This window comes from Cupressus sempervirens, chromosome 3, assembly GCF_028749045.1.
Source record: "Cupressus sempervirens isolate cs-2001-9-10 chromosome 3, ASM2874904v1, whole genome shotgun sequence".
Lineage (NCBI taxonomy): Eukaryota > Viridiplantae > Streptophyta > Pinopsida > Cupressales > Cupressaceae > Cupressus > Cupressus sempervirens.
This window is the reverse complement of record NC_143120.1, coordinates 1053722411-1053739786: the sequence shown is the minus strand read 5'-3', so window position 1 is coordinate 1053739786 and position 17376 is coordinate 1053722411. Positions and strand designations below refer to the sequence as shown.

At 35.4% G+C, this 17376-nt stretch overlaps 1 pseudogene; it reads left to right on the top strand.

Annotated features, from left to right (window-relative positions):
- The window catches only part of LOC149570357 (ABC transporter G family member 11-like), a 135172-nt pseudogene extending 118028 nt beyond the window's left edge, over positions 1-17144 (top strand).
- The last annotated feature ends 232 nt before the right edge of the window (positions 17145-17376 follow it).

Sequence of the window (17376 nt, the reverse complement as noted above, 5' to 3'; positions counted from 1 at the left end):
TGAGTTGTCATGTTGACAACATTGGGGTAAGCAACTCTAATTTAGTACATGTTGTCTACAACAGTAGAGTTTGCATAATTAACTGAGTTGTCATGTAGACAACATAGTTATTAACACTCTTAATTTAGCACATGGTGTCTACAACACAATTTTGCATGCTACACCTTTGTAGGCCTATCCTGTCATCATCGTACTTACTCCTATGCTTAATGGAGGATAATCCACTCCTGGTGGACATGTACCTAGTTGTATGACTTATCATGATGCTAATTTCTAGGCATTCTAGAAGCACTCCAGAGGCCTTTATATATAGGCACTCCTAGTGTACTTTCATATCAATTCATTACAATACATATTGAATGAATATTATATCATCATTCTAATCATACTCTCTTTGGTCTACTATTGTGCTTGTGCTTGAGTTCCTTGGTCTTGGGTGAATTTTTCTCTAAGGAAAATTCTTACATGGTATCGGAGCTAAGGGAGATTCTCTTCACATAGCTATTTGAGACCATTATTACTTACGCACCTCAACCTAGATCTAGAGAATCCACAGATATTGGGAGCATCTAAAGCCAAAGTGAACCTTGCCATTGCATCTAGAGCATTGATTTGGTGAAATTTGACTATAAATTTGCCTATGTTAAGCCATAGTCAAAATTGAGGCAAATTTTTTTTTGCAAACCAGAACTCGAAGGCCCGATTTGCAGAATTGGTATGATAATTTTAGATCTACATATTTTATCATTTGAATCTCTGCTTTTTTTTTAGATCTACATTATTTTCTAGGAAATTTTTGGCCATCAGGCCAGTAGGAGAGATTTTTGAAGACAACCATTAGAGCTTGCTGGTGCAAATTAGAAATTTGCATCAAATTTAGAAGGTCAAATAACCCCCAAATCAGATTTTGTTTCATCCAAATTGGACATCTGAGGCCAAATCTAGAGCTATTTGTTTTTTGGAGGCATGACAGTGGCGATTCAAGAAAAATAATTATAGCAGTGATTTTCAAACAGTGATATCTCCCTCATACAATTTTTTTTTTGTTTTGGGATAGAATTTTGTGATCTACACATTGGTGCAGGTGGTTTGAGATCTTTGTTCCTGAATTTTTTTGCAACTCGCAAATCATGATTTTTGCCAATTCAAATGCTTAGTAAAGGCTCATCTGTACACATAATCAAGTTCTATTTTTTTGAAAGTTCTTAATTTTTTGTCTACTTTCCATATCTATAATCAGATTATAGGCTTCTATGGATAGAAATACTACTTTCAAAAATAGGCCCTAAATTGGCATGTGGCTATCGCACTAAGTGCCAAATCATACATTGGGGGAGGTTGATTGAATATTTTTGCATTTTGGGGGCTGCTTACATTCATTGGATGAGTTTTGTTTCACATGTTAGTTTGGGATTAGACCTCCATTGACAAAAAGGAACTATAAAAAATAGAGTCCTTTAGTCATTGATCATCTAAGAAGTGAGTATAAGGAAGTATTTCCTTATTTATGTTCCAATGAACTAATCTCTGACACTGAAATACAACCACCTATTCAAAGACTCTGTGATATTATTCTAATGAATACGACTACTAATCCTTGGCATATCATTAAAATGCTCATTCACTAGCATGATGTATGGATGGCTCTTTGGAGAAAATATGGAGATCACATATTTCCTCCTTTTCTAGATGACATTCTATCTTTTGTTGCTTCAGTAATGGTTCCTTCAACTCCAGATGAGATCACACCTCTTGATGCTCCTATTGCTACTATTGATCTAGTTCTAGCCATAGATACTTTTGATTCAGTACAACAAGTAACATTTTGTCTTTCTACTTCGACTTCATGGGATGACTTCCTTCTAGATATTGTAGGCCTATTTGTGGAATCTCACATTGAATATTTGGGAGACATCATCAATGATATTAATCTTCTCTTTTTTGAGGTGAATACTTCATCCATCGCCACAATGATAGATCTAGCATAGCAAGGTACACTTTTTCTTCCAGCTCTTGCATCAGTGGATGACTTCTTGATAGATATTTCAAGTTTTTCCTTTGAGTCATACATAGCCAATCTGGGAGACATCATTGATTATAGATATCTTCTCTTTTCTAAAGAAGATCCTACTCCATTTTTTGTGAGGGCTTACTCTGACCTGCATGTCCATTCTCTACATGATCGATCTTCATAGGTTGATATGATTGTGGATACTTATGTACAACAGTTGTAGGAGGTCTCTTTATCATTTGAGGAGACAATACACTCTTTAGGACAAGTTCTACATCCATCCTTGCTAGATCTGACAGTGTTCTTTTCAGCAGCATTGGAAGGGGCGATAGTTAGTATCGACATAGGGACAGTTGAGCAAGTTTCAGAGGCATCATTAATCATCAAGATTCTTTCTATAGATAGGGGAAGCATCTCTTATGTACCTCTGATATTGTTTCTTCGAAAGGGGAGGAACATTATTTAGTAGTCTTGGATCAACTTCTACAGCAGAGCAGCTATCACTAATCAACACTCCACATTTTGGGGGGGGACTACCTTGTCTCCTCCTCCTTCTCTCTTATGGGGGGACTTTTTCCTCTTATGGAGTTTTGTCCTTCTCATTCTTCACTATTTTATATACTTGATGTATGTCATAATGGGGGGGGGTCTTGATTACTTCATCCATCTATGCATCTTGTCTTTTCATCTCTCTTTTTGGGGGAGGGTTTTTCCCACGTGGTTTTCCCTCTTTCCCCATTTGCAAAGAGATTGCATTGCATTATGTGTTCTCCATTGCATTATGTACATGGGTACCTAACATGGCCTAGTAGCCGAGACCCATTATGCATTTCATCCTAGCTTTCATAAGCTTAAGTGTATTCCCCTAAGTTGCACTTAATGGGGGGTGTTGGTGTAAATAAGTATTTACTATTTACACTTACTTAAGTTTACTTAGGTTAATGCATTATTTTATTATTTATTAGTGAGACATTTAGGAGTTTGCATACTCTTATGAGTTTTCATGTTGACAACATCGAAGTAAGCAACTCTAATTTAGCACATGGTGTCTACAACACTAGAGTTTGCATAATTAACAGAGTTGTCATGTATGAAACACAGTTATTAGCACTCTTAATTTAGCACATGGTGTCTACAACATAATTTTGCATGCTACACCTTTGTAGGCTTATCCTCTCATCATCGCACTTACTCATGTGATTAATGGAGGATAATCCACTCTTGTGGACATGTGCCTAGTTGTATGACTTATCATGATGTTGATTTCTAGGCATTCTAGAAGCATTCCATAGGCCTTTATATACAGGCACTCCTAGTGTACTTTCATATCAATACATATTGAATGAATATTATATTCTCATTCTGATCCTACTCTCTTCGGTCTACTATTGGCTTGTGCTTGAGTTCCTTGGTCTTGAGTGAATTTTTCCCTAAGGAAAATTCTTACAAAATGTACCATACAAGGAGTTATTCCCTTGATGGAGAACAACTCTATAACTAAAGCATGAGATAAATTGTGGTTTGCTCTTTTGTTAGATTTTGATTGCAAATAATAAAACTCATGTTTTCAAAGTTCTCACTTTTAAATCTTGCAAAACTTCTTCCCATCACTTTCCAATGTATTTTTATTCAAATTTATCTGTTATCTATCAACTTTTAAGCCATGCATATTATAAAATATTCATGTAAAACATATGGTGTCAAATATTGTCACGTTCTATGGTAGTTCTTATTTGTATTAGCTTTCAAGGAACCCTACCTTATGATTTGGCAATAATGTAAAACTTTCTCCCATGGCCTATTCACTTTAAACATGATTTCTTGCTTTAGCAGTCCACTTTTGTGTTTAATAAGAATGTCTTTCCTCTTAGAGAAGCTACATTTTGACAGTCTATCTAAATAAGATTGTAGAGTTCTAAAAAATTCATGGCTAAACCTGTTCATGCAAGTGTATGTAACAAACAACAAATTCTTTCTCAATTTCAAGGACTGAAGAGTTTTTGTTGTTAGTCTATAAAGACAAAATGTGGTTTAACTTTTGGAGAAAGAAAATTGACACCTGTGTATGCCATTTTCTTTCTTTTTAAATCTTGTAAAGATATTTCATGCAAAGATGTGATGTGTAAATTTTGTTCTAAAGTTTTGGTTTTAATTGCTTGTACGGGCATACAGGAAGCTACAAAAATAATATGATTATTTCTAGTTGGATTTAAAAGAACGTGAAAAAGAAGCTTAAACAATTTTGTGTCGTATTAGGGTTGTACAATGTAAAATAGAGAAAAAAATTCCTAAGTAATGTTTTCGGATGAATCTAGTGGAAAATATATTTTTGGAAGAATCTGGTGATTGCAGTGGAAGATTTTTTGCATTAGCAGTCCACTTCTAGTTGCTAATATCATTTTCTAGTTATAGGTTTCCAACGATATCCAACAACATTTTCAAAATTTCACACAAAATATTCATGTAACCAAAAAAATGAAAACTTTATAGAAATATTCTAAGAAAATGAAAAATATTTTCAAAGTTGTACAAGAAAATTCTAAAAATAAAAAAGATTTTTAAAACTTTACAGGATTTTTTTTTTGAAAATGGAACAATTTTCAAAAATATATAGGTAGAAACCCTACATGTGAAGATCATAAAATAAAGATCTGAGAAGTAGATTACTTGGAAGACTCGCAAATGCACTCCTAAACTCCTGATAAGTAGAAACCCTCGCGCTTCTGAACGCTTGATGCATGCAAAACTCATAAATGCTTAGAGCAAAAATAATGGCCAAATGGACACATCATAGAATCCCATGGATGATTTAAATTCATAGATGGGTTAGGTAACTAGAAGCTACCAGTCATCTACCTAATTGTCAAGCACAGTTGTCAGTCCAACCAAATGATCAAGTCCATCCCCCATTAACCATAGTCAGGTAACAAACTATGATTAATTTTTTATGGACTGTCTATTTCATGCTACAATTAAAGTAGCATTTTTTGGTGGATGGTGACATCTGACGAATTCTCGTACTCATGTCAAGGATCAAATTCACTTGCAAACTAGTATCTGGAAGTACTAGTACTAGTGTTGATGGACATGTATGTCTTAAGCATGGACGATTTTGATGGAGGATAGCTAGTCCCCAAAAAATCATGTAGATCATTCTCCATACATGGGACTCGATGGAAATCCCTCCAATAAAAAAAATTCTCCCTCTATTTGAAGGCTCACATGCACTTTTTTGTTAAAAAACAAACAAAAAATTGTACTCCCATTTGACTATTTTTTAATTTTAAAAAAAATACTCACTGCCTTGATTTGTGTGCCCATGTCAAAATGACCTAGGTATAAAAAAAATTACCTCTCATTTCAACATCGTCCCTATTTTATATGGAAATGGGGGTTTTTGAGTGTTCTAAGCTCAACGATGATGTCCATTTCGGCTCAAAATGCTCTGAAAAATAGGTCCTCCAAATTAAATATAAAATCCTCTAAAAGCTATAGATCTAAAAAAATGATGCCAAATCTCTCAAGAACATAATAGGGGCATGAAGATGTGGAGCACTGATACCATATTGAAGTTGATGAAAGATCAACCCCACAATTCCCTAGAATCACCTGCATGTAAACATCTATCACAAAAGAGAGAACCAAAAAGTTGTGGAGGCAAAAATTGCCAGAGCCATAGATGAGACATTCTTGATGAGCAAAAAGATAGATTGCTATTATCAGCAATAAATTAATCTCAATTAAATTATTTACAATGAGAGATCATCCTTATAAAGGAGATCAAAACCCTAAAAATGTTCAACCTAGGTTGTATTAATTAATTATTAGATGCCCAAAGTTTAGCTTAAGCAGCTAGAGTTAATTAGGAAATATCTAATTACTATAACAAAAAATTGCATGGAAAAGAACCATGGAATACCAATCTTAACTTGAAATTGATTGGAAGTAGGAATAACAATAAAGGTCGTATACACAATCTTACTAGAAAGGGTCACATGAAGATTTATATAACCTTGAGAGAAATCAAGAAAATAATTATAATTTGAATCCAAGCATCATATGTGTCATAGGTATCCTTATGCAACCACTTATTTAAAAATACTCTTGAGTAATAGCATTCATAGAGGAAAAGGGATTAATAAAACCACCATAGGAAGACATCCAAGTAACCCTAGGAGTAATATAGAGAGGACCATCAAGTGCTTTGAATGTTCCAGAATGACTAAAGGTGATAGGAAGTGAATGTTTAGGTTCGAGTGAAGGAAAACTCAAAGGTTGAGGTTGAGACTCAACATGATGAACTACATGATCATATTCTTCTACCTTATCATTGTAGCCAATATTAGTAAGAGGAGAAAAAGTTTGATTAATGACATTTATTGAATGTGAAGGTAAAGGTTTGGTGTAAATATTTTAATTATGATTAGGAGGTGCAGCATATGTTCTCATAATATTAACCTCAACATCAACAAATATAGCATTGGAATCAATAAGATTTTGAATAACTTTCATCAAAGAATAACCTTTTAAAGTGTCATGACTAGGTTGACGTTGGTACTGACAAAAACCAATTTGATCAAATTAATTAGGCATTGGTTTGCTAGTTTCAATAGGGAAAATATGAGGAAGTTTAATAATGTTAACATTAATCAAGTTTGACATCACCACATGCAAAGGTTTTGATAGAGTAGTATATTTACAATTAGGATGATATATAGAGGAAAAAGTAGTTTGCATTTAGATGTAGTAATACGTGATCATCAACTATGTGTTTTTCTTTTGATGTAGTTGTTAGTTTTATAAAACTTATTTTAATGAACAATGACATCACTCTTATTGATAGTAATAGGAGTCATTGGAGTGGTGCTCTCAATTTGGCTCACTTGTAGCTAATAATGGTGAAGCACATACAAAAATATGAGAAAAAGTATAATTACTAAGGAGAATCTTATCTCTAATATCTTTTTGCAAGTTAGAAATAAAAATATGTTGAATATCATGCTCAGGCACATGATAATATATTTGAGCATACAAATGTTTAAATTTACCAATAAAGTGACTAACTCCATCTTTAACATTTTGTTTACAATGCATCAAATTAGTCAAAAAATTTGAGGACCAATGGTATTTTTTATTTTTATTTGAAAGGAATCAATAGAATAAGTGTTAAAGAACAATACCATTGAAAATGTTTGTCCTTAAGAATGTACACGAACAACTTAGCCATAAGCCTATAGTCATGAGAAAAAATACTACATGTATCTTGGAAAGTCCTAACATGAATCATAGGATCACCCTTACCATTATAAGTCTCAAGATGAGGTATCTCAGCATGTTGTGGGATAACAACATGAATGGTGTCTAAGAAAAGGAGATTAGCAATGTCACATGTAGGGATGTTGTACTTAGATTTGTTGGAAACTACAATTAGAACAATTTTTATGTTGTCATTGATGCCAAACCTTATTGATAAGATAGTTTTCTATTTGATTTGAGTTCCATATCTAGATTATTTATGAAGAGGATTTGAGAAGTTGATCATAACAAAAGCACCTAGAGGAAAGTTTGAGTTATGAGAATAAACTACAATGGGCACTTGATTAGTTAAACTTTGAAAAAATAAAGCAATTGTTTAATCATGCTAAAAATGGAGAAGAAAATTATACTGAAGCCTTGAAGAAGTGATCGAAGAATGACTAAATACATAGGTTTGACCAGGAAATAATACAAAATATTAAGGAACTTGGAGTTTATGTTGAATGATGCTAGTATGGACCGAGCACCAGTATGTTTCGAGCAAAAATAGTGTTGACCAAAAATCAATATTAAACAAGCATATATATATGTGCCAAATAGAGATGTTGGTAGTGACCAAGTAACTCAATGATGACCAAGCGTTAGAACATAGTGTTGGCCGAGGGACAAAATTTGACAGTTTATGTGAGAATCATGATTTCTAGCTGACACACCTGATTTCTTGGAATATGTAAAGCATGTGGAAGATAAGGGTGGATGATCTAGAACATTCAAATTAAGTAAAATCATATTTGTATGTTTGTATGCAAAGATTCAAGGAGAAGTTTCTAGAAAAGAAGAGGATGATCAAGAAGGTGGACAAATTCATTGTATGTGTTGAATCTAACCAAAATCATAAGATATACAATGATGTTTAAGTGGAAAAAGATTAGAATTTCCTATTTAAGAAGGTACAAGGGCTAATCTTAAGAGGTTAGCAGAGTTGGTGAAGACCTAAAAGGTTGGAGTAGTTGTTGATGTTATTGATTGGTGAACTTAAGCAGGAGGTTGAGAAGTGGCAAAGAGTGATTTCTTGAAGGGTTGCCAAGTGAATCAAAGACTACAATGACAACAGAGGCTAGTTAGAGGATCAACATGTCAGTTGAACTATGATCTATATTTGCAAAGTGAGTTGTATTAGTTAGATCAAAATCTTTTATTACTTTCTAACCATTGTATCTGAAATCATGTAATCAAGGTTGACCTAACACTCATATATAAATCCTTTGATCAAGGTGTCATTCTAATTAAATTTTCTAAAGTCCTCTAACAAGGCCATTCGTAACAGCATGATTAAATCCTTTAACAGGGTCACATTTAATAGTGTATTTTGTAACCTTTAACAAGGTTGGCTCCTAACAAGGCTCACTTTAGAAGAGTGAAAAGATTGATGAAATGTTACTGGTGGTTTTTCTCAATTTGGATTTCCATGTTAAATCCTAGTGTCAAACTTGTATGGATGTTATTTGTGATGTTTTATTGTTAATTTTTTACATTCTACAAGTTTTTTATTATCAGGATAGTGGACTACTAGTTGATGTTATTGATGATCTGCCAGAGAGGTTGAGCTAATGGATGCTTAGATCTGAAGTAGTTGGAGTTTTTTTTTTTCAATTGGTACCTTGGATATCTTATTCACCCACCCCCCCCCCCCCCCACCCCACTCCACCCCACTCTAGTTATTCTAAACATTATAAGAATTGGTATAAGAGCTTTGGTGCTTGGAGAGAAAAGTTTGAAGGTACTTGAAGCTAAAGATCAAGATGTACAAAAAAGAGGTGCCAAGGTTGAACAAAGAGAATTTCCCTTCCTAGTAGAGTTTTATGAGGCTACATCTAGTAGGAATTGGAGATGGTGCAATACATTTTGTGGAAAATGAATATGTGGATATAACAGTTCTTCCTCTGACAGCTCAATAGCTGAAAGAGAAGCAAGAACACAACCAAGCTATGTTGGAGATTGCATCAGCCCTAAGATACACTGAGTTTGATGACATAAAAGATTCTAAGGCTACCAAGGAAATGTGAGACACACTATAGACATCTATGGTGGAGACAAAAATGTCTTGAGGGGAAAATAAAAAATCTTGAGAGGTAAATTTGATGAAATGAGAATGATGGAAGGTGAGAATATAGTCTAGTATTGTGGAAGAATCAAAGAGGTTGTAAATGCCATAAGAGGAGCCAATAGAAAAATTGATGATGAGACTATATTCAACAAGTTATTGAGATTACAATACAAGAATTAAGATGTACTCCTAGTAATAACCTAACTTTAGAAGGTGTGATTGCTAGGCTTGTTGCTTTTAAGATGTAAAATTTTGATAATTTCACCCCTACCACTATTGAATCTACTTTTAAATCACAATTAGTTCTTAGCAAGAAAGGAAAAGGAAAATGTATGAAAAGTGACAGTGATGTTTCTAATGATGAACTTGAAGAGATTGAAGCACTGATGGCTAGAAGGCTTCCAAGAAGTAGAGGAAAATACAAAGATAAACTTCCTATAATATTTATTTCATGTAAAAAAGTTGGCCATATTACTACAAGGTGTCCTGACAGAGAAGACAAGGATGAAAGAAGGGGGGGAAAGTACAAAGTTAAAACAGATTATAGAGACAACAACAAAAACAAGGACTAGAAAGACAAAGGTAAGAAATCTTGTTACATAGTTGAAGAAGAAACTAATAATGAATCTAAAATTGATGATGAAGAATTTGTACATGTCGCTATAAAAGAAGATTCTGACAAAGACTAGAAAACTCCATTAATCCCATATGTGAGTAAAGGTGATAGATCAATAATTGATAGTGGTTGTTCACATCACATGATTGGTGATAAAACTAAATTTGAAACCATGGGATGATACAAGGGTAGTTTTGTTAAGCTTGGTAATGATGCACTATGTCTTGTGAAAGGTAAAGGATCAATACAATTGACTAATAAGATCAAGTGTGACAATGTTTATTGGGTTGAAGGACTTAACTATAACTTGTTGAGTGTTTTATAGTTGAATAAATGAGGATACAGGGTTGAATTCCATCATAAGAAGGCCAAGATATTTGATGTTGATGATGAACTAATTGGAAGTGGTGATCGAACTAAAGGTAACTTGTTCTATCTGGATTTATCTAATGATACATGTTTGTTTGCACAATATGAAGATATATGGTTATGGAATAAGAGGTTATTTCATGTAAATTAAACAAATTTGGTAAGCATTAGTAAGATAAAAAGAGTAAGAGGTTTTCCTAAACTAAATAAACCTAATAATGCTATGTGTAAACAATGTCAACTGGGAAATGACAAAGTCTAGTTTCAAGAGCAAGACATATTTATCTGATGATATTTTTGAATTGGTTCATACTAACCTTTATGGTCCTATTGGTGTTGAAAGCTATTTTGGAGACAAATATTTCATTCTATTTGTTGATGACTTTTCTAGGATGATGACTATGATGTTTCTTAAAGAAAAATATGACACTTTTTAGTTGTTTAAGTGGTATTTGGCCAGAGTTGAAAATGAAATAGGAAAGAGTATGAAGTGCTTGAGATCTGATAGAGGTGGAGAATTCATTTCTAATGAGTTCAATATATTCTACATTGATAGAGGAATCAAAAGGAAACTCTCAACACCTAGAACCCCTCCCCAAAATGGAATAGGTGAAAGGAGAAATAGATCAATCATGGACTATGCTAGAACACTGATGATGGAGAAGAATGTGTCACATAAATATTGGAGAGAACCTGTAAGTACATTAGTTTATACTTTGAGTATAGTGCAAGTAAATAAAGTTACAAATGCTACATTCTTTGAGTTGTGGTATGGATATGCACCTAATGTAAAGTATTTTAAAGTTTTTGGAAGCAAATGCTATATACTAAAGGATAATAGAAATGGAAAATTTGATACTAAAAGTGATGAAGGCATATTTCTAGGATATTCCACTAAGAGAAAAACTTATAAGTGTTTTAACTCTAACACGAACAAAGTTGTGGAAAGTGCAAATGTGAAAGTTGATGAATATGCAAAAAAGAATAAAGTTGAATGCAAGACAAAACATGAAGCTTATAGTACTTTCATATATGTGAATGAAGGTGTTGCCTGCACCCTCCCTAAGTAAGAGAAAAAAGCTATAAATCAGCAACAAGATGGGAATTTTGAGTTGCAAAAACAAGTTGTCGAGCAACAGATTATGGGAGCCAAATAAAAACAAAATGATGTCGAGAAACATGTAGATAATGCCAAACATCAGGAAGACAATGTCAAGCAAGAAGAACCTAAACTAAAGAGACAAAATGAACTTGAAATAATTTTTCCATATGAACCTATAGAAGAAGAGAGAAGGAAATAACCTATACCAGCAAAGTATGTGGTAAGACACCATGCACATGAGAAATTTATTGGTAACAAAGAATCTAGAGTTATGACAAGGAAAAGACTCAAAAGTGATACATGTTTACTTTGTGAGTTTGAACCTAGATCAGTAAAAGATACTTTTGAGAATGAGGATTCAACTCATGCAATGAATAAAGAAATTGAGCAGATAGAGAAGAACAAAACCTAGACACTGGTACCTAGACCAAAGTACAAAAATGTTATTGGAACAATGTGGGTATTCAAGATAAAGCTAAATGAAAAAGGTGAAGTCACAAGGAACAAGGCTAGCTAGTGTGCAAAGGATATGCACAACAAGAAGGAATTGACTATGGGGACACATTTGTTGAAAAGAGATTATTTGAAGTGTGGAACTATCATTAAACAATAATTATTTTTTCAATGATGTCAAACCTAATACTTTCTGATTAGACAATTGCTTTTTGGTCTGAATGTTATCATTTGTTTGATTGATGAAGAGGATTTGAAAAGATATGATAATAAGAGTACCTAGAGAAAGGTTGAGTTATATGGTGTATAAAAGGAGCACTAAGACCAAGCAAGACATGGATGATATGATGTATTATAAGTGATCTACTTAAAGCTAAAGTAAATGGTTACTTAAGCTAAGCCAAGAAGAAGTGTTTTCATAAAAAGTGTCTACCAAGTCTGGCCAAGAAAATAGTGTAAGCCAAGTAAACATAGTTCAAGCTGAGTAGAATTCAGTAGGTGTCGAGTGTTAGAAATTATAGGTTTCGAGTGTTAGTAAAATTTAGTAAGTTCCAAGCATTAGGGAAATAACAGTGGTGATTGAGTTGAGAAGAAATAGTTGATGTTGAGCAACCAAGTGTTTGCCAAGCATCAGAAGACTATTATTTCCAAGTAAATAGTGTGGATGTTGAGTGACAACAAAATGAGTTAAATCAAGATGGTGAATGTTGGAAAGGGAGGGAAGATATATTTTCAAAATTTGTATTCTATTCAGGGTAAGATTTTTCAAGAATGTCAAAATCAGGCCCTTGGCTTGGGGCATGGGTCGCAGGAGGAGGACGGTCAGGGATCTTTAGGTACAAGGGACCAAGTGGAGAAAGATGATGGGGACCCAGTTTCCCACCCCCCCCCCCCCCCCCAAGGTTTTGGATAAGTTTCCATTTGTCCCCAAGGCAGGTCTTCTAGGATCTACTAAATGGACGTCACATTTTGGAATTAAGCCTACAGCTAAGTCCTCTTTCCCAGTGGTTAAGATTCTCCCTAAGGTAGAAAAAGGATCTTGTTGTATTGCCATTCCAGATGAGCTGGTGGATCATAGCATAATGTCAATGGCATAAACACTGGTGGGAAAGTTTATAAGGCCAAGGCCAAATATTGATATTGTTATATCATTCACCAAGAAGAAATGGGCTCTCAAAGGACAAGTATTTGTCACGGCTATGGCAAAGGGATTCTTGTCCTTTGATTTTTCTTGTCTAGAAGACCTCACAATCATTTTGTACAAGGGTCCGTGGACTTTTGGATGTTCCACTTTGGTTCTCTAGAAGTGGACTTCAAAGATGAATATGAATGATTCATTCTTTGTGCAAGCACCTATATGGGTAAGGCTTCTAGAGCTTCCCCTAGAATTTTGGAATGAGGATTTTTTGTGGGGGTAGAAAATTCCTTTGGGGAGCTCCTATCAATTGACCTGACTATAGCCTCTAAAAGATGCCTCACCTATGCTCGTATTTGCATAGGTGTAAGGGAAGGAGTGGATATGTCAAAAGTTGTGACATTCCATTCAAAGCTGGGAGTGCATGTTCAAAAACTAATTTATGAGATGGTGCCTTTTGCATGCTTTCACTATCTAAAATTTGGGTACAAAGCCAACCATTGTCCTAAAGCCAAAGTAGAGAGGAACAAGGGTAAGCCTACCGCAACTTCAGGGAAGGAAAAGAAATTGGTCTAGAAATAGAAGAAGACAAAAAACCCAGAGACCCAGGTAGAGGCTAAGGGGAAGATAAAAGCCTTTGAGCAGGAAGGAGGCCCGAGTAATGCAAATGGTATAGAGGTAAAGGAGTTAGAAAATAGGGATTAGGAGAATGACACCCAAGCCAAAGTAGAGATAGAAAAAAATTCATCAACTATGCAAGAGCAAGGAGCCAGTATTCTGTGCGATTCTAGATCAAGAGGACAACCTAAGGATAGTGTCCCCCCTCTTAGTGTCGGAAGTAAAGGAGCAGAGGTGAGTTAGTTAGGAGAGGAGTAGGAGAAGCTAGATGAGGTGCAGGAAAAAGGACTCTCATTGGACCTCCCTTTGGTTCCTTTGGGGAATCTACCAGTTTCCATTTATCTGGGGCTAAAGTTTCTAGAACTAATCAATAACTCTTCCCCAGAATAGATTTCAAAATTGGAAGAATGGATAGATAGTTGTTCTCAAGAAAACAAAGGAAATTAGACTATGGTTAAAAGAAAGAAAAACTAAGAACATCCCCCAGTGTTACCAGCAATGACCAAAAGCAAGGTCAAAGCTAATATTGGGGTAAAATCTAAGGCACCAGGTAGAAAAATCTTGAGCCAAGTAATGCAAGAGGAGGCCAGAAGGAACTTTTCATATGGGAGCTAAAGAACCATTAAGGAATGCTCTGTTAAGAAGAAATGAAGATTATATCTTGGAACATAAGGGGCCTAAATGGTGCCCATAAATAAGAGATAGTTAAGAATATGGTTAGAGACCAATGACTTGATTTCTTACTGATCCAAGAAACAAAAATGAGAAAAGACATGGCAGGGAAGTTATCTTTCAATAGCAATATGAGTAGTGAGGCCACAGACTTGGAGGGAGTTGCAGGGGGGGTGCTTACACTCTTTAACAAAAAGGCTTACCATATCTCCACAGTTCTCAATGAAGGTAATGCTCTCCTTTGCAAAGTTTTTCATATCCATAGCAATGACATTTGGTTTCTCTTAAATGTGTATCCCCCCAACTCTAAGAGGGAAAGAAAGGTTTTTTTGGTTAATAAAGGTATTATTAAGGGGGATTTCAATACCCCTCTCTTAGATGATGAAAAATTAGGGGGGCTAGCCCTAGATTAGGATAGTAAACTAGATCTTTCAAATTTTATCAACAGACTAGCTTTTATGGATGTTGATCTCTCGGGGGGTGATTCACTTGGTCAAATAGGCACTCTGGAGGGGATTTCATCTAGGTCCATCTTGATAGAGAACTCATCTCTCTAGACTAGATGCAAACTTACATGTATAGACTCTCCCCTCTCCCTAGAGTTGGATCAGATCACTCGCCCATATCACTCTCATTTAGCCCTCTGATGGCTAAATAGAACTTCCCTTTCCATTTTTAGAAGATGTGGACTTCCCACTTAGATTTGAATACTAAGATTTCCTCCTAGTGGAACATTGAGGTGGAAGGTATAGCTATGTTAAGGATTGCTCAAAAATTTAAAAATGTGAAAAGAAATATCAAAGCCTAGAACAAGATGGACTTTGCTCATATCTTCCAGGACAAGGAGGAGAAGATAGACTAGCTCCAAAAAGTTTAGGAGACAATACAATAGGAAGGGTACAATGATTAGAATAGAATCGAAGAAAGGTTAATCCTTACAGAACTCCACAATATCATAAGTAGGAAAGAACACTATTGGAAGCAAAGGTCCAAAATCAATTGGCTTAAAGAGGGGGATCAGAACACCAGGTTCTTCCATCTCTCTACCTTAAAGCACCAAGTAAATAATAAGATTTTGAGTATAAAGAAGGGCTAGGCCTTTTCGACAAATGATAGTGAGATTGTGGATGAGGTAGTGAAATTCTTTTCATCTCTTCTTTCTAGGAACTCTTTGCTATCGAAGAAGGACTACGAAGAAATTTTGGCTTCAATCCCCAATCTGTTACAAGACCATCATAATTCCATGTTAAAGGTAATTCTCACTATGCATGAGATTAGTCAAGCCTTGTTTTCACTCCAAGCTGATAAATCTCAAGGGTCAGATGGCTTCCCGACCTTACTTTTTCAGATATATTGGGAGGTGGTCAAAAGGGATGTGGTGAAGGTGGTGCAAGAATTTTTTGGGGCCAGGGATCTATTGAAGGAATTCAATGCTACCTTCATGGTGTTGATTCTGAAAACCGTGGGGGCTAATTTGATGGATAAGTTTAGACCCATTAGTCTATGCAATTCTTTCTATAAAATTATTTTGAAAGTGCTGACTTTCAGGATTCTCAATGTGCTCCCTTTAATTATCTCCCCACAAAAAATGGGCTTTGTCCCAGGAAAACAGATCCTAGACTCAATAATGATGGTTCATGAGGTGATCCATTCCTTAGAGGTAGGGAAAAGGGAGGGCTTCCTCCTCAAGTTGGACCTCTCCAAAGCCTATGACAGGGTGGATTGGGACTTCCTTAAGGCTATTCTCCTGGCTTTTGGTTTTGATGCCCAGTTATGCAAACTTATTCTTCAACTTGTCTCCACCCCCTCTCTTGCTATTATAGTTAATGATGCTCCCTCCAATTTCTTCTTCCCATCGAGAGGGCTTAGATAGGGTATTCCTCTATCCCCTGTTCTATTCATTATTATGGTAGAGTGTATTGGGAGGTTAATTCAGAGGAAAATATAGGAAAGGACCTTGTATGGTATAAAGCCCTCCTCCAGACAGGTTTCTTTCACCCATCAACAATTTTTGGATACATAATTATGGGTAGGGAAGCTACAGTTCAGGAGGCTAAAGTGTTAAAGAACCTACTGGACACCTACATGAGGGGTACTAGCTAGTCAATAAATTGGGAGAAAAGTTTAGTTTTCTTTGTTAACACCCCAAATGACTGACAAAGAATGATTGCTTGAATTCTGGGATGTGGATTGGGTTCTCTCCCATCTAGTTATCTTGGAATGCCCCTAGGGTTGAAACCTCTGGAATCTTTTTGGAATGGAATTATTGATAGATTCAATAAGAATTTGGTGGGTTGAAAAGGAGCCACCCTTAGTCAGGCAAGAAAATGCATCCTGGTGAAATCTACTCTCCAAAACCTCCCAACTTATGCTCTAAGCCTATTTGGGATTCTGGTTAAATTTGTTGACAGAATGGAGAAAATTCAGAGGGATTTTTTGTGGATAGGATTAGAAGAAAACAAAAGATATCATTTGGTGGCCTGGGATAATGTTTGCCCTCCCAAATGCTATGGTGGTCTGGGTATAAGAAAAATCAGACAACTCAATAATGCTCCATTAGCAAAGCAGATATGGTGCATTTTTCAGAGCACTAGAGAATGGCAGGATATCATGGTGGAGAAGTACTTGAGAAGGCCTTCCCTTAGCTTTTTGCTCAATGAAGTTGATATTCTGAGCTTTCTGCTCAGTGAAGTTGATATTCTGCAAGGATCTTTTATTTGGAATGGGGTTCTTAAGGCAAGATCTTTGGCCAAATCAAAGGCAAGGTGGGAAGTGGGGAATGGTGAAAGCATCCTTTTCTGGTAGGATAATTGGTTAATTCAAGGGCCTCTCATAGATTTCCCTAATTATGAGAGATGGGCTGACTTATGTATAAGAAGATTTGGATTGAAAGTTAGCGACTATAGGATAGACCAGGGGTGGAAAGATTTGTCCTTAGTATTACAAGACCTCAAACCTCTAATGATTATACTGAATGCTATGATTATAAATAACAAGAGGGGTGAACTTGTATGGGGGGACAATACCGATGGATTAT